The 18,779-nt window shown below is 39.3% G+C and overlaps 1 protein-coding gene across 4 annotated transcripts in view; it reads left to right on the top strand.

The window, feature by feature from the left end:
• Positions 1-18,779, top strand: part of gja5a (gap junction protein, alpha 5a) — a 53,533-nt gene that overhangs the window by 31,253 nt on the left and 3,501 nt on the right. The window contains exon 1 of one of the 4 annotated variants that reach the window (XM_054786023.1): positions 6,437-6,682. The exons of 2 other annotated variants lie outside the window; for them this stretch is intronic. The gene's annotated coding sequence lies outside the window, so the exon portion shown is untranslated. Of the gene's footprint in view, positions 1-6,436; positions 6,683-17,021; positions 17,312-18,779 lie in introns of those variants that run through there. One more of the 4 variants, XM_054786024.1, reaches the window with a different exon arrangement.

Here is an 18,779-nt window from a genome sequence, read left to right as displayed (position 1 = left end):
TGATGTAGTTTAGAGGTTTGTAGTCTGGAGTTGTTTAGAGATGTTGTATCGGAAAGTAAAGGGTTAATTGGGTTTGTTGCTTTAGTGATAATTCATTCCTAATTCTGTAATTATATTGTCTTTTTGCATATTATTGATGGTTTTGTATAAATGTGACGTGATGGTGGTGGTATTAAGAGGTGGATTGGGTTGCGTAAGTCCCCACTGAAGGCCCATGCACTAAATGTAGTCTTAAAATGCACTTCCTGCACCCCACAACTCCCAATGCCCAATATCCAAGTTTCTATAGTATTGTCCCTTGAGGAGATAGAGTGTACTAACTTACGTGAGATAGAGTGTGAACGCACCATTCAGGCATCTACACCCTCTTTCATCATCTCCTGTCTGGGCCAACCATTTCACTCAGCCTGGGGGGTCAAAGGTTAGCTGGTAAGAATAGCATCCATCCACAAAGAGTGTTTGAAACAACAGATGGATTCCTGAGTGTCAGGAGTCCAAAATACACATCCATCCACCAACCACAATGCGATCCTCTGACGATCCTTCACCTGTTCACATAAAGCTCAGTCATTCTATCATGAGCAAAGAGTTCCACTGGTCATTTACTGTTACAGTGACCACCTCCATTCCTCTGCCTGTCAGCAAAGGCGTAATAATAACCCAGCTGTTGGTAATGAACATGTCTATGGGAACAATGCTTTGCAGTGCATGCGCATGCTAGCACATATGTATTCATCCATGACGGGATATACGGTAGTTCTCATTGCATCAGTACTAATGGAAATAGAATGGAACAATGTCACACACACACACACAAATTGGCTGGAGAGGTCCCATTATATTGTAGATATTACTAAAAAATTAAATAAAATGTTAAATTTAAACATTTGACCAAAGTTTATGCTATGCAAAGTTATAAACACCTTCACAATTTGAGCAGAGATCATGTGCAATTTCGGTGCAGCAAACATCAAGAGATTAACTCTGGTGTTTTACTTTTATATCGGCTTTTTGCGCCTTTGTTTCCTTCTAAAAATTCCCCCAAAAATAGCAGCCTCAACAAGGAGGATTTAAGTGAAGAGGAATGTGAGAAGAAATGAAGACTATTCACATAAAGGTATTAAATTAAGGTTCAGTGGTTAACTTCTTTGTAAACTTGTGAGACAATTTAGCTGCCTACCAAGTGCGGGACGTGCACCTGCAACTTTGTAATTCTCCATTACAATAAAGTAATTAAGAATTTTTTTTTTACATGTTAATATTAATAGTGGTTGACTTCTTTTTACACTTGAGACAATTAAGTTAAAAATAGCTGGTGGAGGCACATCTGCAACATAATTCATCATTACTGTTAAAACTGTTTTTATTGTTTTGTTTACATCTTAATATTAACAATGGCTCACTTCCTTTTACACTTGTATGATAAAACTGTTAAATAGCTAAACGTGGGAGGCAGCGACGTGCTGTCAGGGGACGCAGGTGAGGCTCTGCCTCACAGCATGTCATAATGAACTTAAAAATATACAAATAATATCATTAAATAAATATTACTATTTGTCCATTGAACTGTGCTATGTCAGATATTATACAGTCGAATAGCTCAGTGCATTGTCAGTATAATTACTTCTCATAGAGGCCTTTACAATACACACACTCACCTTCCGTGACACATACATGCAGCACAAGCAGAGTTGCACAACGCTTAGATACGACTCATGGAAAAATACTGGAAAACACACAATAGATGCATTGTTCTCACTCACACCATCTTAACTTGTACTTTCACACAAACGTAACTTTCACTTTCCTAACTTTGACTTTCTAGAGGGGTGTGGCAACTCTGATATGTACGGTGGTGTGAAAAAGTCTTTGCCCCTAACTGATTTCCTAATATTTTGCACATTTGTCACACTTTATCAGGTCATCAAATAAATGTAAATTTTAGAGCGTGTCAACACAACTGAAGACAAAATGCAGTTTTTAAATGTGACTATTTTTAAGGGAGAAAAAAAAAATCTCCCTGTCTGAAAAAGTGATTGCCCCCTAAACTTAATAACTGGTTGGGACACCCTTAGCAGCAACAACTGCAATCAAGCGTTGGCAATAACTTGCAATGAGTCTCTTACAGCGCTGTGGAGGAATTTTGTACCCACTCATCTTTGCAGAATTGTTGTCATTCAGCCACACTGGAGGGTTTCCAGCATGAAGCGCCTTTTTAAGGTCATGGGATTCAGGTCAGGACTAGGCCACTCCAAAGACTTAATTTTGTTTTTCTTCAGCCATTCAGAGGTGGACTTTTGGTGGTGTGTTTTGGATCATTGTCCTGCTGCAGAACCCAAGTTGGTTTCAGTTTGAGGTCACCAAAAGATGGCTGGACATTCTCCTTCAGGATTTTTTGGTAGACAGCAGAATTCATGGTTCCATTTATCACAGCAAGTCTTCCAGGTCCTGAAGCAGCAAAACAGCCCCAGACCATCACACCACCACCACCATATATTACTGTTGGTATGATGTTCTTTTTCTGAAATGCAGCTTTAGTTTCACACCAGATGTAATGGGACATACACCTTCCAAAAAGTTAAACTTTTGTCTCATCAGAACACAGTATTTTCCCAAATGTCTTGGGAATCATCAAGATGTTTTCTGGCACAATTGAGACAAGCCTTAATGTTGTTTTTGTTCAGCAGTGGTTTTGGTCTTGGAACTCTGCCACGCAGGCCGTTTTCCCCAGTGTCTTTCTCATGGTGGAGTCATGAACACTGACCTTAATTGAGGCAAGTGAGGCCTGCAGCAATTGTTTTCCTCCCTTAATAATAAAAAGTTTAATTTCAAAACTGCATTTTATCTACAGTTGCGTTGCCATTGACTAGTGTTTAAATTTAAACAACATACATTTTAAACATCGAAGTGTGACAAACATGCAAAAAATTAGAAATTCATTCTTGCTCAATCTTTTGTCTTTCAATCGGCAAGAACAGTCGTCAGCCTGACGGTCACAGACACGAGTTTAGGAAAGAGCGTTGTTGTGGCTCGCTACGCTAGCTGTGGCTGAACTAGCGACTGGGTGCTTTGTATTGATGTGGAGGCTAAACTTGAGCTGCTTCATATCGCTCTACTTTTGTCAATGTAGAAATGTCAATTTCCCATTCATCGGCCCAACAACTCTCACGTGTTCTTCCATTTCCTGTCCGCTACTCACCGCTCCTCAACTTACCCTCCCAACTACAACGGGAGCTATCAGCTTACAAACAAGCCCAATGACAGCTAATCAATGTCCACTTCAGGGTGTGACTGACCTTTGTTTTCCACCCCAACAACTAAAACACAAGAAGCCCAACACATAAACACAGATTTTATCATAAGGCAACTTGCATACAGAAACAGAGATTAAGAATTGGCAAAGAAACAGTAAAGAAATAACACTGTAATTTTAGTATTTGAAACAAATTCTACGAACAAAAAAAAATGTTTATGCTTATGCCCCTTTGACTGACAGCTCACCTGCTACAACACGGCAATGCCTGTTTTACATGTGAGGTCAGCGCTGGTGTGCAGTGGTGAGTGAGTTTTGCTACTTTTTTACCGCCTATTTTTAGGGACTCTCGTTAGGCTACATGTTAAGGAATACGTGTCCCCAGATGCGGGTCAGTGGAACAGCAGGCCAGGGTCAGCTTGGTGGGCGAGTGAGGAGGGTTACACTAATGCATCCTGGCAGCAGAGGCTTTTTCCATCAAACACAAAGCGGTTGTGCAGAAAAAAGCTTAAGAGAAGTTAGAGAACATCACTTGTTTACTCCAAATCTCTTCATGCTGAGTAGCCTTTATGAAAGCTACAGTGTGTATAGTCTGGAATTAGCTGATTTTCCATCATCTTGGAACATTTACCAATACGGCACTGTCTCTGGGCCTAAAAAAGACCTTTCATAAGGGAAATGGTATCAATTGAGGCCAAGAAAGACCTTTTCAAGCAGACAAAATCAAACAATGCTGCAGTGTCACAGCTTCTGACCAGAAGTTGTCATATGATCTTTGTCTCTGACTTTCTATTGCCAGTTATTCATAAAAAAAGTCCTGTCTTTATACATAAAAAAAGACACCGGCTGCAGTTGTTATACAACACAAGACTTTCACCACAGAGTGCTTATAAATGATCACAAGGAGGAAATCTACATACAAAATTGTGACAACCGTCAAGCATAATCATGATAATGCGTGTCTCGAAGGGCTTAAAACTATATCTTTGTATCCAATGAAAATGGTCCTCGGTTTACGGCGTTACAGCCTTTCGTGGTGACGTACCCGCTCCCATGAGTTCATTAAAAACTTCACTTTGGTAGGTAAACACGAGAATCGCTTGAAAACTAGTTACGCTTGCGGTGCGCCACAGAAGAATACGCTAAGTGCTCAGTCACATGACTGTCGCAACTATCATAAAGGATAGAGATGGGATTGTAACGTCAACTCGGACGTTGTAAGAATGACGAAGAGCTGGCCGAAAACAAAACAGGCAACCACGCCCAAACAACATCAGCAAACTCAGCTGTCCTCTCCGCACCCACAAACACACAGTCAGAACTCTTGGCACGTTCAAAGACACTGGGGAAATCACAAAACTCTTTAACAGTACACATAACTGCCAGGTAGCCGATCCCCTGAACGTGACAGGAGGAAATGGGCAGTGTAGTGGTCTTATTATTGACATGGAAAGGCAGCTAGTGCATTCTGTCTCATTTCATTGCTGTATTTAGTGTTGTATTATTGACGTTTATACGTCTTCCATGTGTTCTGTGTCCATTTGTAGTGACTTATTAACTTGTTTAATTATCATTTAAAATAAAACTCGACTTACATAACAGTCTTGGAATGGAACTCGTACGTAGCCCAAGGACTACCTGTCCTCCTGTGTGGACCTGTGTGTCTTATCTACAGTCAAGCATGGTGGTGGTACAGTAGCGTCACGGTGTGGGGCTGCATGAGTGCTGCTGGCACTGTGGCGCTGCGGTTCACTGAGGGAAACATGAATTCCAACACGTACAGCAGCATTCCGAAGCAGAGCATCAAGATTGACTCCACTGCTGCTGTGTTAACATACACATGAGGACAAGCAGTCGCTGCACATGCATGTTCGCCAAGTAGTGACCTGGCATGCATATTGCATCATTCTGACATTTTTGCAAGTCTGTGTGGACGGAAAACGTTTGAAACCATATCCGTACTGCGAAAATAGAGCAAAAACAAAACAAAATTGTTGTCTTAGAACACAAGCGTAAAGAAACCATGCGGAAATTTACTCCTACTGGAATTGCCATCAACCCTCGAAAACAATTCCACTTCCTCTCATATTCTCAGCAAAAAATAGAGCACCAGGGATGTAAGAAGAAAGGGAGTCAAGGTGGACGTGGGGGGGCAGGTTCAAGTAGAGTCCCTCTGTATAGAGAGTTGCGACATGACGAGTCGAAAAAATACGGTCACGTGACTCGTGGAGCCATCTTGGGGCCAAATTCGCGTTTGCGTTCGCCTTGTCTTTACAGTAGTCTTGGGTGCATTATTGTTTATTCCCCAAAAATGCTGGGTTGTTGTGCAGTTGGATGCACAAATAGACATGAGAAGGATTTCTAGCTTTACAGATTCCCTTCAGATGTCAACAGACGGACAATTTGGGAAAATAAAATAAACCGAACTTGTCTTCAATGCTGTGCGAGGTAGGCTCTGCAGGCTCTGTATATGTTAACATTTTTAATGTCACAATGTTTTGACAACTTGACAGAGCCACCTGGGGCTATGTTACTAAGTTTAAGGCATCTCTTGATGAGCTTGGCACGTTTTGGAGAGAGTGTGTTTACCTAAGTATTGTGTTCTACTTAATTGTTTGGATATAAGAAAGTAGCCTAAACGTAAGATATACTATAAAAAGACGAAAAAATAAAGGCAAAATAAACAAAATAATAAGGCAGTCATGGATGCTTAGAGTTAAGAATGATCCTTATGTAAATCACCTCTGGTTGCAAATAAAGTCATCCATGATCTCCAGCAAACTTATAAAACTGCATTCATTTTGCAAAATCTGCACTTGTTTCGAGGTATAAATAATAATTAAATAACAATGAAGAAATATACATATTTTCATCATTTTCAATGTTTAAATATTGGAGCGTTTATATCTCTGTCATTTATTTTCATTCTAGTATCATGAGGTGAACATGGTAATATTTTGACTATTATAAAATCTCAATGTTTTAACAAAAGATGGCAAAATTATACCATATTACACATTGGAAAATATAGATCTATGAATAATTACAAAACAGACATTTTGCATACGTCCCTTTGTGCAGACATTGCAATGTACATGCATTGTCGTACTGTGCATGCAAGCCGAGCACTTGAATCGGCCCCAACATGGCGGCGTAATCTCAGTTGTCGTAACTCTCTATATAGAGGGACTCTAGGTTCGAGGAAAAGGAGGAGAGAAAAGAAGGCAGAAGAGAGGGCCGGCCTTGTTAGTGGGCGGGTGGTCACTCATAATGCCCCCTAGCTTTACTTCTCATGCCCCCCCCTACCGTGAGGAGGAAGCGTTTGGTACTGAGACGACACAAAAGCTCAAGAGGAAGAAGAGGGAAGGTGCAAACACTGTCGTCAACTTCTAGTGGACTTAAGGAGATCAAGATTCCATAGGAGAGAAGGTAAGACAGAACAAGTTGAAGGATCCAACTAAAGGAGTATTCAGGGACAACAGTAATGAAGCCTACTATAGTAGCCTTTCATGCTCATGTCTAATGTCTCACAGACACTTCATTGTGGAGCACCAGTCAAAGGTTTGGAGACACTTTCTTATGCTATTCAATGACAAAGTGCATCCAAACTTTTTACTGGTGCTCTACATGAAGACTAACTACTGTAAATAATATTCCGCATTGTTCAGGATCTCGCAACGTTGCAATACTTTATTAATACTTTATTAGATACTTTATTCATCTCCAATTGATATTCACATTTCCAGCATTTTCCCAGCAATTTGTAGGGCAATAATACATACATAACAAATAAATAATAATAATACGCAATAATAATGATACATAATAAGGTAATAAATCCAGTCCCGTGTGTGTTTTTATCCCTCCGCCTCTGTTTTGTTGAAAAGCCTCATGGTGTAGGGGAGGAATGATCTGCTCAGTGTTTTGGTGGAGCAAGGCAGTGATAGTAATCTGCCACTCAAACTGCTCTTCTGCTGGGAGATGATGCTGTGCATTGGACGCCGCTGGTTTATGGACAGTCTCGCAACTTTGTCCAATGCCCACAACTTCCCCGTACATTTTGGGAAATCATCGCCATTTTCGCCAATCAAATTTGTCCCCAAGTAGCGCTCAAATGCCCACGTCAACTGCCTAACCGATCAAACATGTCCCTGCATGAACCCAAATGTCCTCACAAAAGGTTACCATCGACCAAGCACTTGCCAAGTGTGAAACATACACGGAGACTATCTGCAACTTGGACGACTGCAGACAATAAGGGAGCCTTTGGTAGTGTTGTTTTCTAAGACAGTTGTCCCTCTTCGCACTTGGAATTTCACGGCTCCACAGTAGTTTTTCCAAATATATTAATTATTAAATCAGTGTTGTTTTCATGTGGTCTATTATTAGACAAGAAATTGCATGTTATTTCTGGCCGAAATTAAGCATTTTCAAGCATAAAAATGGCTAAATGAACTAAATTACAAATGTAAGGCATTCAAAAGACCCATTCAAATATAGCATATTGTTGGTATGTAGTATTCTACACTGATCACTAGGTGTCAGTCATGTTACATTGATGAGACCTGGTGATAATGTGACTCCCAATGCTCACATGTGTGAGTCAATTTGATGTCATATTTATGTCTCGAAATGCTTATTTCCCGTCTTTTATGTCTACTATATTGGGTAACACGAGTGTAAAGGTGACTATAGGGGTGTTATTTTATGTTTAGGGGGCTCTAATAAGATTAAAAACCCTATTCGTAACCCTATTCGTCGTAAACAGGTTGTCTGGCTCTAACTATGACAATATTCCAATATTATAATAATATTATATATATTATATTATATTATATTATATTTTATATATATGTTATATTATAATATAATATAAAATATATAAATACAATACAATTATATATATATATATATATATATATATATATATATATATATATATATATATATATATATACACACAGTATACTGTATATATAATAGGGGCCGCACGGTGGCCGAGTGGTTAGCATGTTGGCCACACAGTCAGGTTTTCTCCGGGTACTCCGGCTTCCTCCCACATTCCAAAAACGTGCATGTTAGGTTAATTGGCGACTCCAAATTGTCCACAGGTATGCGTCAGCTGGGATAGGCTCCAGCATACCCGCGACCCTAGTGAGGATAAGTGGCATAGAAGATGGATGGATGGATATATATAATATAAAAAATCTCACAGAAATTCACTTATCACGGTCGGGTCTGGAACCAATTAAAGAAGCTACAACATTTTAAGCCTTAACAATGATTGGAATCATTACAAAATTCATGCATGATTATTTTGTTTTAAATTATGACTAATATATGTCATTATTATAATGTATCCATAAAAATATTGCTGTATTTCATGATATTTTATTTAAAATGTTTCATTATTAGGATTCTTTTTCTTCACTGACTGACATAGTGAGCCCTGTGGGTTCCTTTTCATTCATTTGTAAATTATGATAATTATTATTAATACATAAAGTCCATTGCCTGACAAAGGTTTAACACACAACTTGTGTGCATGTAGCTCCTCTCGGTCGCCGCCATAGCGCCGTATGCAGCGAAACAACAGCTCATCACGGGGCTGTTGATGTAAAGTACATTTGCACATCGATGACGAGCCAGACGGCCATGTAAGGAAGCAGGCCTCCACTCGTATGACTGATATATGGACGTGGGCCTGCGTGTGACGCCAACAGGTGATTCACTGCAGCGGGGAATGGTTGTCTCTCCCTTGTCCCCGACCCACCCCGTGCAGCTCACACTACGCCTAAGTGACGCCGCCACCAAGCAGCTAAAGTTAAACACACTCATCCTTGATAGTAATCCTGGCACTGGCCGCTGAAATATGCATGCCACCCCTGCAGCCGCGCTGCTAAACAGCTGCCACACTGGGATTCGCTCTCAGCGCATGTCAGCATGCCTTCATAGACTGTACAGGGGTATATTTAGAACTCATTATTTGCAGGCTTTTTTTTGACATGCATTGTATATAATACAGAGTAGTAGCTCAATATTGATACACAGAGCTCACCCTAGTGTTTGTCATTCCAACATCCTATTGGACGGGACTGTCATATGCCAAGCTTTTCATTGGCCTAAGGGACATTTACAATGGAGTTTGATGAATTCTACCTAGCAACAAATGGCCACGTAAACATAATGTAACGTGACAAGGGAAAACGATGACAACAATCAAGTGCTGACCTACGTTGTCCCTGCCACATATTAAAACGCACATGATTTTTTTTCCGACATTACAACTTTAGTAGTTACTGCTCATATTTAATTATTATTGTAACTTTGTGATCTTTTTTCTTGTAAAATTAAGCATTTTTCTCGTAAATCGCAAATGTATTCTTGTCATGTTGTAATAATATAAGTTTATTGTTGTAATATTACGACTTATTCTAGTAAAATCTCATAAAATTACAGCCGCTTTTTAGATAAATTTTTTTTCCTTATGAAATTCAGACTTTTTTCTCGTAATATTGCACCGTTATTCTTGGAAAATTCCAACATTTTGTTCTTTGCAATATTACCACTTCATTCCTGCAAAATCATGACTTCATTCTTGTGAAATGCTGACTTGATTCTGAGTGTGTTTTGTCCTAAAAATGTGACTTTTTTCTTGTACAGTTATACTCATAAAATTCAGAATGTCATCTTCTCATTTACCAATTTATTGTCTGAATATTATGATTTTATCTTGCAATATAAGCACTTTCTCTCTTGTAATATTACAATTTATTCTCTGAAAATTATGATTTAATTGTTATAAATGCAACTTTATTCTTGCACTATTACGACTTTATTGTCCTAAAATTAAAACTGCTTTCTTCTATGTTTTTCTTATCATAGGACTTCATTTTCATCAAATTACAACTTTATCCTCGTAGTAGCACTTTTTTTTTCAACGTGGTGAACGAGCTGAAGTTTTTTTCTTTCTTTTTTTAAATTATGATTTGACACGCCTTAAAATACAACTTCAGTATTGTAATATTTCGAACTTTACTCTCAGAAAATGATTCTGACTTTCTCGTAATACTACAATTATGAATATTGCAGCATTACTTTCACAACATTTCAAAACATTTTTCTTTGTAATATTACCATTCCTTTCTTGCAAAAATAATGACTTCATTCATGTAAAATTATGACTTGATTCTGGTAATTCTATGAATGTATTGTCCTAAAAGTATGAATTTTTTCTTGCAAAATTAGATCTTTTTTCCATAAAATTAAGAATGTAGTACTTTCATTTACAATTTTATTTTCTGAAAATGATGACTTTACTTATTCACAATATAGCATTTTTGTTCTGGTAATATTTACATCTGCATTCTATGAAAATTATTATTTCAAAGTACAACTTTATTGTTGTAATGTTACGACCTTATTGTCCTAAAATTACAACTGTTTTTTCTGGATTTTATTTCTTCTCATAATATTACAACTTTATTTTCATAAAGTTACGAATTTAACCTCGTAGGAGCACCTTTCCCCCCCCCAATGTGTCCGGTTCTTTGATGTGAATAAGCCACACTTGATGGGTCAAAATGTGTCGACACTGAGCAGAAGGGGGAGGGAGGGGTTACATACACTGCACAGTCGTGAACACATGAACAGGAGGAAGGGAGGGAGACAAGAGTGAGAGAAACTAGCAAAAACGGTGACAGTACCTGGATGCTGCTTTGTCTTTCGGTTTTGCACATTTCAATGTATATTTGGTTGTGTTTGATGTTGTTTTGTTGATGGTGTTGTGGTGTTTCGCTGTACTTTGACATAGTTTGTTTTTGCAAAAATTCCACCCATTTTCTATACCGCTTGTCCTCCCTCATTAGGGTCACAGGTAAGCTGGAGCCTATCCCAGCTGAATGCAGCAAAATACAAACTATGAAATAATAAAAAAAAAAATTTGGTTCACCGTATTGAGATATTATCATTATCATGAGCCATGCATCTCATGCATCACGTATTGTGCCGTATCGTACCGTATCATGGGGACTCCCAGCCCTACTCTCAATACTTCATGCGGCCCAGCCCCACCCAGACAGACCTACCTTCAGCGGCCCCCATGTAAACTGAGTTTGAGACCCCTGCTCTAAATTGTCCAAAGGTATGAATGTGGGTGTGAAAGGTTGTTTGTCTGCCCTGCCATTGGCTGGCGACCCCCTCCAGGGTATACCCTGCCTCTCACCCAAAGTCAGCTGGGATAGGTTCCAGCATACCCCTACTGAGGACAAGCGGCATAGAAAATGAATGAATAAGGGCTGTAGCAATTTGTTCCATTTTGAGCCTATTGATAAAGCCATGTGTAGCCGTGTCATAATAAACATTTGATATCATTCGATTTCTACATACAGTAAGAAATTGTACATACGGATTTTGGCAATAAAAACATCTGAGCAGGGAGTGGAGCCAAAAGAAGGAACCAGTTGCCAAGTTTTCTAGTTAATTAGAATTTTGTTGTGACATTTTTCCACACTCCCTTAAATCAAGTCTGTCGTGTTCCATTAGGGCTGGTGATGTTTTACAGCTCTATTTGGAGGTAAAAACATGACACGGTAACAACACCAGAGGCAAACCTTTAAAGACGAGTTGTTCCAGCAGTAAGAAGGCATGCCCGTTTTAAAATATGGCTTTGGTCATTAGCTGGACATGACAATTTAGATGAAAGTGAAATATGGTGTGTATATACAGTATGTGACTTTTCCATCTAAGGTGGTGACTTTGTGTAGATGTCTCCCACTTGCACCTTGCCCACTAGACAATGTCAAATAATGTTGGAAATAAATGAGTGTTTCTCACCCGTTTTGTCATGACAACGAGTCACCAGTGGCGCCTGTTTTAATATGCTTCGAGATGCTATCTGGACCCTGCACGTAAAGTCACAGCACAGTTGTTCTGAAGGCGTAAGTACTGCTTTTACTTCACTAATGTTACTTTAAACATGTCGTAAAAGAGGGCCGCATCTGCAGTCATTATGTTTATGTCACCGGACTTTTACTTCAGTAAAGCTTTGTTTAAATCAGAAGTGGGCGACCTACGGCTCGTGGGCCACGTGCGGGCCGCCGTTAGCTTTTGATGCAGCCCGACATGCGATTCTACAGCAAAAACAAATACAGTAATCAGTCGTTTATCGCAGTTAACTGGTTCCAGTCCCAACCGTGATCAGTACATTTCCACAAGGGATGATTCCTCATAGAGCATAGAAAACCTTTATCCAACCTTCTAAATACAGTTTTTAACATTATTAGAGCCCTCTAACACCCCTATAGTCACCTTTACACTCGTATTACCCAATATAGAAGATATAATACAAGAAAATAAGCCATTTAAGACATAAATAAAACGTGTGCTCGTGTCTGTTGCTGTAAATGTGTTCCCTGGGGGAACTGAGTGAGGGATGGACAGGAAGTGACGTCGGGGATTCAGAGTTGAGTTTCAGCTTGGTGTGAGTTTCAGCTACAACGATAGCCAGTGTTTTTATTCGGGATTACTGTGCCTGTTGATAATTCAAACCTGCAATAAAAGCCTGTTGTTCCGGTGATGAGGTCTGGTGCTTGTGTGTCTCAGTAACATTACTGACACCTAGTGACCAGCGTTGAAGACTACATGTTATCGCATCTTTGGATGCGTCTCCTGAATGCCTTAAATTTGTATTTGACTTCATTCAGCCATTTTTATGCTTGAAAATGTTTACTTTACGCAAAACAATATGTAACATTTGCTTAAATATGCACTTTTTTGACTAATCGGCCACAAAACAGCATTACTAATAATATTTTTGAAAAACGGTCATCCAAGCTGCAAAATTTGAAGAGCGAAGTGGCGAGGAACAACTGGAAAGCCTAAGAGAAACTGTTAAGACAAAAATAAACAATGTATTTTTTTCTTGTGACTCTTTACTTGTAATATTAGAACTTCTTCGCCGTAAAAGTACTTGTTTTTCTCATGATACTACACGTATCTACATTTTCGTCAAATAGGCTGGATCCCAATTCCAACCCTTACCCCTTATCTTAGCCCTTACCCCCAGGTTTTGCGCATTCACAAGAATCAAGTGGTGTCCCAATTCTCCTTAAATCAGGGGTTAAGGGGGCACAGCCCATGAAACCAGACTTCAGGTTCAGCACTCCCGCTGACAAGACGGCAGAACAGAGCCCGAAAGAAGAACATAAATGTAAGTAATTAAGCATAATTATTCATTTTCCCGGTAACGTCAGTAATGTTTTATTATATCGTCAATCCTTTGCTACTCCACGTAAATATTCACGTTTTGAATTGTTGGTTGTTGCTAGTTTTTACCAGCCGGCTAACATTGATTTGTAACTTGACTGCATTTCATAAATGATTAGACCAATGATTAGATAGCAACCACATTAAATTACAGTAAAGTATACTGTGACGCTGGCATGTTATATTAGCTATCTAATCAATTATGTAACGTTTTCTGTGAATTATAGTCATGGTGAGATATGTTGATTGGAGTACGGATGGTCGGGAAGTGAGCTAAATAAAAGATGTAAACAACATTTACATTTACAGTGAGTTAATAAGCTAAACTTGAAATAATGCTACAATGCTAAGGTTTATACATTTGCTGATGTTCATAAAGTTTGCTATATTGTTATTTACATTTCATATGTACATTTGATACATTTTCTATTTTTGTAAATGTTGTTACAGTGCTGGTTGTAAGCTGTTATTTATTACAGTTGTTTGTTGTTTGGCAATACAGTGTTCCATCATTTATTGCGGGGGCTATGTTCCCAAAATAGCCTGCAATAAGTGAAATCCGCGAAGTAGTATTATTCTTCCACAATCCAATGCCAAAGCGCTGCGTCTCATATGCTCTGAAACTGTAGCGCTGGTTGTCGAAATGTACGCACCTTGTTTTACGGTACCAAACATTTATTATGAACGATTTAATGATCTCATCTGCCTATGGGACAGCCCGCAAGCAGTGAAGGGTGATGACATAATGGGAGTCAGGAGGTGTCCCATTTCTTAGTGGCTTCTTCCCCTTGGCCTGAGCGTGTCAGGGGTAGGGGTAGGGGCAAGTGGTAAGACGAAGGGGAAGGGCTAAGGGGTGGAATTGGGATTCAGCCTTAGAACTAAAGTATTCTTAGAACATTAGCCTCTTTTCTGATAAAGACAACTTTTCTGGTTGTGAACTTGATTAACTTGATGTTAGTAAAAGTACAACTTCATGATTTTAATTTTGACTTTAAATCTCATAAAACTGTGACTTTGTTTTTACTAAACTACCACAGTTTCCTTTAACTTAATCCTTACAAAACGATGCGTTTTTTTTCGGCTTGTAACCTTATTCTTGTAAAAATGACAACTTCATTCTTGCATCTTCTGACTTCATTGTTGTACGTTTGTGACTTTCTTCTCATAAAAGTACAACTTTTTTCCATACTCGATTGCTCTAGGTTCCTAGTAATGTCATGAACTGTGTGTTCATGGGAGTGTGTGTGTGTGTGTGTGTGTGTGTGTGTGTGTGTGTGAGTGTTCATCTACATAAAAATAGTCACAGTCCCTGCACATGGCTTGAGAACTGGATGCACAGCACAGCATATAAGCCAGGGGCGTCACCCTCATTTTCACCGTGGGCCACATGGCCGTTATGGTTGCCCTCAGGGGGCCGCCTGGAACTGAAAGCATATACTGCAGATGTATAATTGCCTCATGTTATTGTCACACATTTGATTATTTACTGATATTATTCATTTGCCGACTTGAAATCAGAAATTTTAGTATGCAAATATTGTGTGGTTTATTCGATATGGGCTTTAACAACATAAAAACAAAAAACTCCGGTTGCACCCACAACTAATTTTCTGCCCAAATTGACAGAGCGCATACATTTAAGCGTCTTTTGGAATTTATTTCAATTTTTTTTTCAAATATTTCTTCTGTTATATAAATATCTAAAATAGTTTTAAAATAAAAGAAAAACAGTGAATACAATATGTATTTGTTTTAAGTGGACCACATAAAGCGAAATGGCGGGCCGAGTCTGGCCCCAGGTCTCGAGTTTCACACGAGGCTATTTTCTTGTAAGACTATGAATTTATTTTTGCAAAATTACAACTTTGTTTTTGCTAAATTATGACTTCATTCTTTTATAAAACAACTGGAATCTTTCTTGAAATATTATTTTTGAATATTATTTTTGTAAAACGGTAACTGTGTGTAAAGTTTAGTCGGACTAGATTCTTTTTGCCTTTTTATATTATTTATGTGATTATTTTCTTGCTCGAGTTGAGTACGCCGCTGGTTTTAGTTCAACAGTGTTTGATATTGTGGTGTGTAGCTACACTGTATCACACTGACACCTGTTGCTAATATTTCGCTGAGAACTACTCAACAAACTACCGCATGGAACACCGCAATAACAAGCAGATTATTGCGTGAAATGACACGGAGCATTTTTCATCTGGTTCTTGTAGAGGTGTCTGGTCTATTAATAGAACATTTCCATTGTCTCCCGTCTAACGCAGCATTTATTGTGTAAGCGATCAAAACATGTTTTGACAGTGGCGTATAATATTTGCGGTGTTGTCCTGTGGTGCCAGCATGGCGGCCAAATGGGTCACTTCCCTGTAAGGCAGCAAAGAGGGCGAGGGTTGAGATGCAAAGTGGAAATCGTCTTGGGAGGGACTGTGTAGTTTGTGCAGGTGCATGCAACTTAAACGTGAACTCCAGGAGTTTAAGAGGAGTGTGTGTGCAGTCGGTCATCCATTAGCTCTCCATTAGCCTGCCACCGCACATGATAAACAGACATTGCACAGGCACGTCTCACCAATGAATCGCTGCTGCTTATTGCCACCATGCCAACACGGGAGGCACAAGAGTAACGAGAGGAAATTCACTGGAATTTCCATTCCTTTCCTCCTTGTGACTTTTGGGAAATCATATTGTTTGAGATGACTTCCACTAAGAACAGGAGAAAGTAGCCGGCAGGCAAGAATGGAACTGCGACAGCGTTTTGTCTCCAATACGCAACCATAGTTCAGTGTCAGCTGGACCTCAGACATGGCACATAGGAAGCTGATCCACAAAAGATCTTTGCAGGTTGTGCACACATGCAGGTGGACAAAGTGTTAGTCGATAAGAACATGGCAGTTTCCATGTAGCACCTCCTGCTATTGTCCGCACTGGACTCTCACTCCCTTCCTCTGACTGTGGAGCTCTTTGTGATTCACTTCCAGTACCGATCATTGGCTCTATGCAAGCCTCCATCGTTCAGATCCAACCCTGGGGTCACTCTCACACAAGCAGCCATATGCTCAGAACATGAGGACTTTTTAGCATTCTTTATTCTTGTAACATGAGGACTTTTTCTCATAGTTTCTCTTTTTCTTACTATATATTTTTAAACATTTTTATAATTATTTTTTGTAATATTTTTATTTTGTCAATAAATATTAATTCGTACTAGTGTTATGGTAACACTTTTTTTCCCTCACAATATTACAAATTCATTCTCACGATATAGGACTTTTTTTCTCATATTTTCTCTTTTTTAGTATATTTTGTAAACATTTTTTAGAATTATTTTTTTGCAATATTTTTATTTTGTCATTAAATATTAATTCGTACTAGTGTTATGGTAACACTTTTTTTTCTCCCAATATTACAACTTTATTCTCATAACATAATGTTATCTCAACAGCAATTTTTATGATGTTTTTATTTATTATTTACATTAGGACCTTTTTTCCTCATATTATTACAACTTTTTTCTTAAAAAGTGCGTCTGTCAATATTACAACCTTTTTCTCATAATGTATGTTTTTCTCCTGATATTACAACTTTATTCTCATAACATTTTCTCATGGCCGCACGGTGGTCTAGTGGTTAGCACGTTGGCCAATACAGGAACAGCCTGGAGATCGGGAAGACCTGGGTTCGATTCTCCCCTGGGCATTTCTGTGTCGAGTTTGCATGTTCTCCTCGTGTGTGTGTGGGTTTTCTCCGGGCACTCCGGCTTCCTCCCACATTCCCAAAAACATGCAGGTGAGGTTAATTGGCGACTCTAAATTGTATGACTGTTGCCCCCACAACCCTAATGAGGATGAAGGTATAGATGGATGGGACATTTTCTCATAATGTTCTCACAAGTTTACAATGACAACTATGAGAACTTTACAATGATAACATTACAACTTCTTTCTTAATATATGTTTCTCTCAATAGTACAACCTTTTTCTCATAAAGCATGTTTTTGTCCCAATATTACAACTTTATTCTCAACATTTTCTCATAATATGATCTCATAACGTTACAATTTTTTCTTCAAATGTTTCTCTGAATATTACAACTTTTTTTCTCATAACATAATGTTGTGTTTTTTTCTCAACTTCATGACTTCTTTCTTTTGACGTTACGGCTCTTTCTCTTTTTTCTCCTAACTTGATTCGATCACTCCCATAATATGACTACTTTTTTCATACAACGCTGCAACGTTTTCCCCATACGTGTGCTATTGTTGCTTTTCTCGGTGGCCCTAATAGCGGAGTATTCCGTGTGTCCTCGCAGTAGACATCCCAACAGTTATTACCATATATAAACCTGATGATAGAGAGACAAAGGGAGTGAGGGAGTGAGTGTTGCTCATGGTCATTTAGACCTTCTCTCTCACACGCGTACAATATAAGCCGTGTCAGCGTCGGATGGCTAAATCAAAGTCTTCTCGGGTGGAACGTACGGAGGAGTGGTTGACATGGAAAGAGTCGCTCACGGATGAGAAAGAGGAGGAATGGTAAGCCACATTCTAACCTCCTTCCATTCATTCATTATTTACTTCTAAATCAATCAATCATTTCTGGGACTTCTCCAAGTAAGGCAGTCGCTCAAGGTCGGGGGATCCAAAGCTTGCAAATGCCTGCTATCTCCAAGCTGGTCGTGAGGTCTGAGGTCAACCCTTGATGGGGTCTGCTCACGTCTTAATGATGGTCTCATTCATAAAGCCGCCTTATAGGGTCATTGCCTGCTCGTCAGCGCCATGTTTGGGTCTCGGCCAAATTCACTAATGCTCAAAGGATGGAAAGAACACTCATAGGGAGCGCTGAGGAGGTTTTAGGACGGAGGAGGACGAGCTGCTGTTGTGTGGATGTGAGGGAGGTGCGCTGCAGGCTACATGCAGACCAAATGTGCCACATTGGAAGGACACTCTCTCCTAGAGCTGACTTGCCCACCGGCGGCCTTTCACCCGCTCATGTCTATCAGTCATGCACGTGCTGGGATCAGATCTCGCGCTCATGTAATTACGCTGCACATGCAACAAATGTTTACCTCTTAAAACATGCACGTTGTGTACTTTCGTGGCGTTCAGCAACTTCCTCTTTTATGGGCTCTTATGGGAAAAATGGTTTTCATGCCGTGCTGTGTGGTAGATGAACACACACACGCACGCACATGCACACACACACACACACACACACACTCACATGAATCAGACCGCAACGTCAGACCGTACTTTAAC

This window comes from Dunckerocampus dactyliophorus, chromosome 9, assembly GCF_027744805.1.
Source record: "Dunckerocampus dactyliophorus isolate RoL2022-P2 chromosome 9, RoL_Ddac_1.1, whole genome shotgun sequence".
Classification (NCBI taxonomy): Eukaryota; Metazoa; Chordata; class Actinopteri; order Syngnathiformes; family Syngnathidae; genus Dunckerocampus; species Dunckerocampus dactyliophorus.
This window is presented reverse-complemented; position numbering and strand designations above follow the sequence as displayed.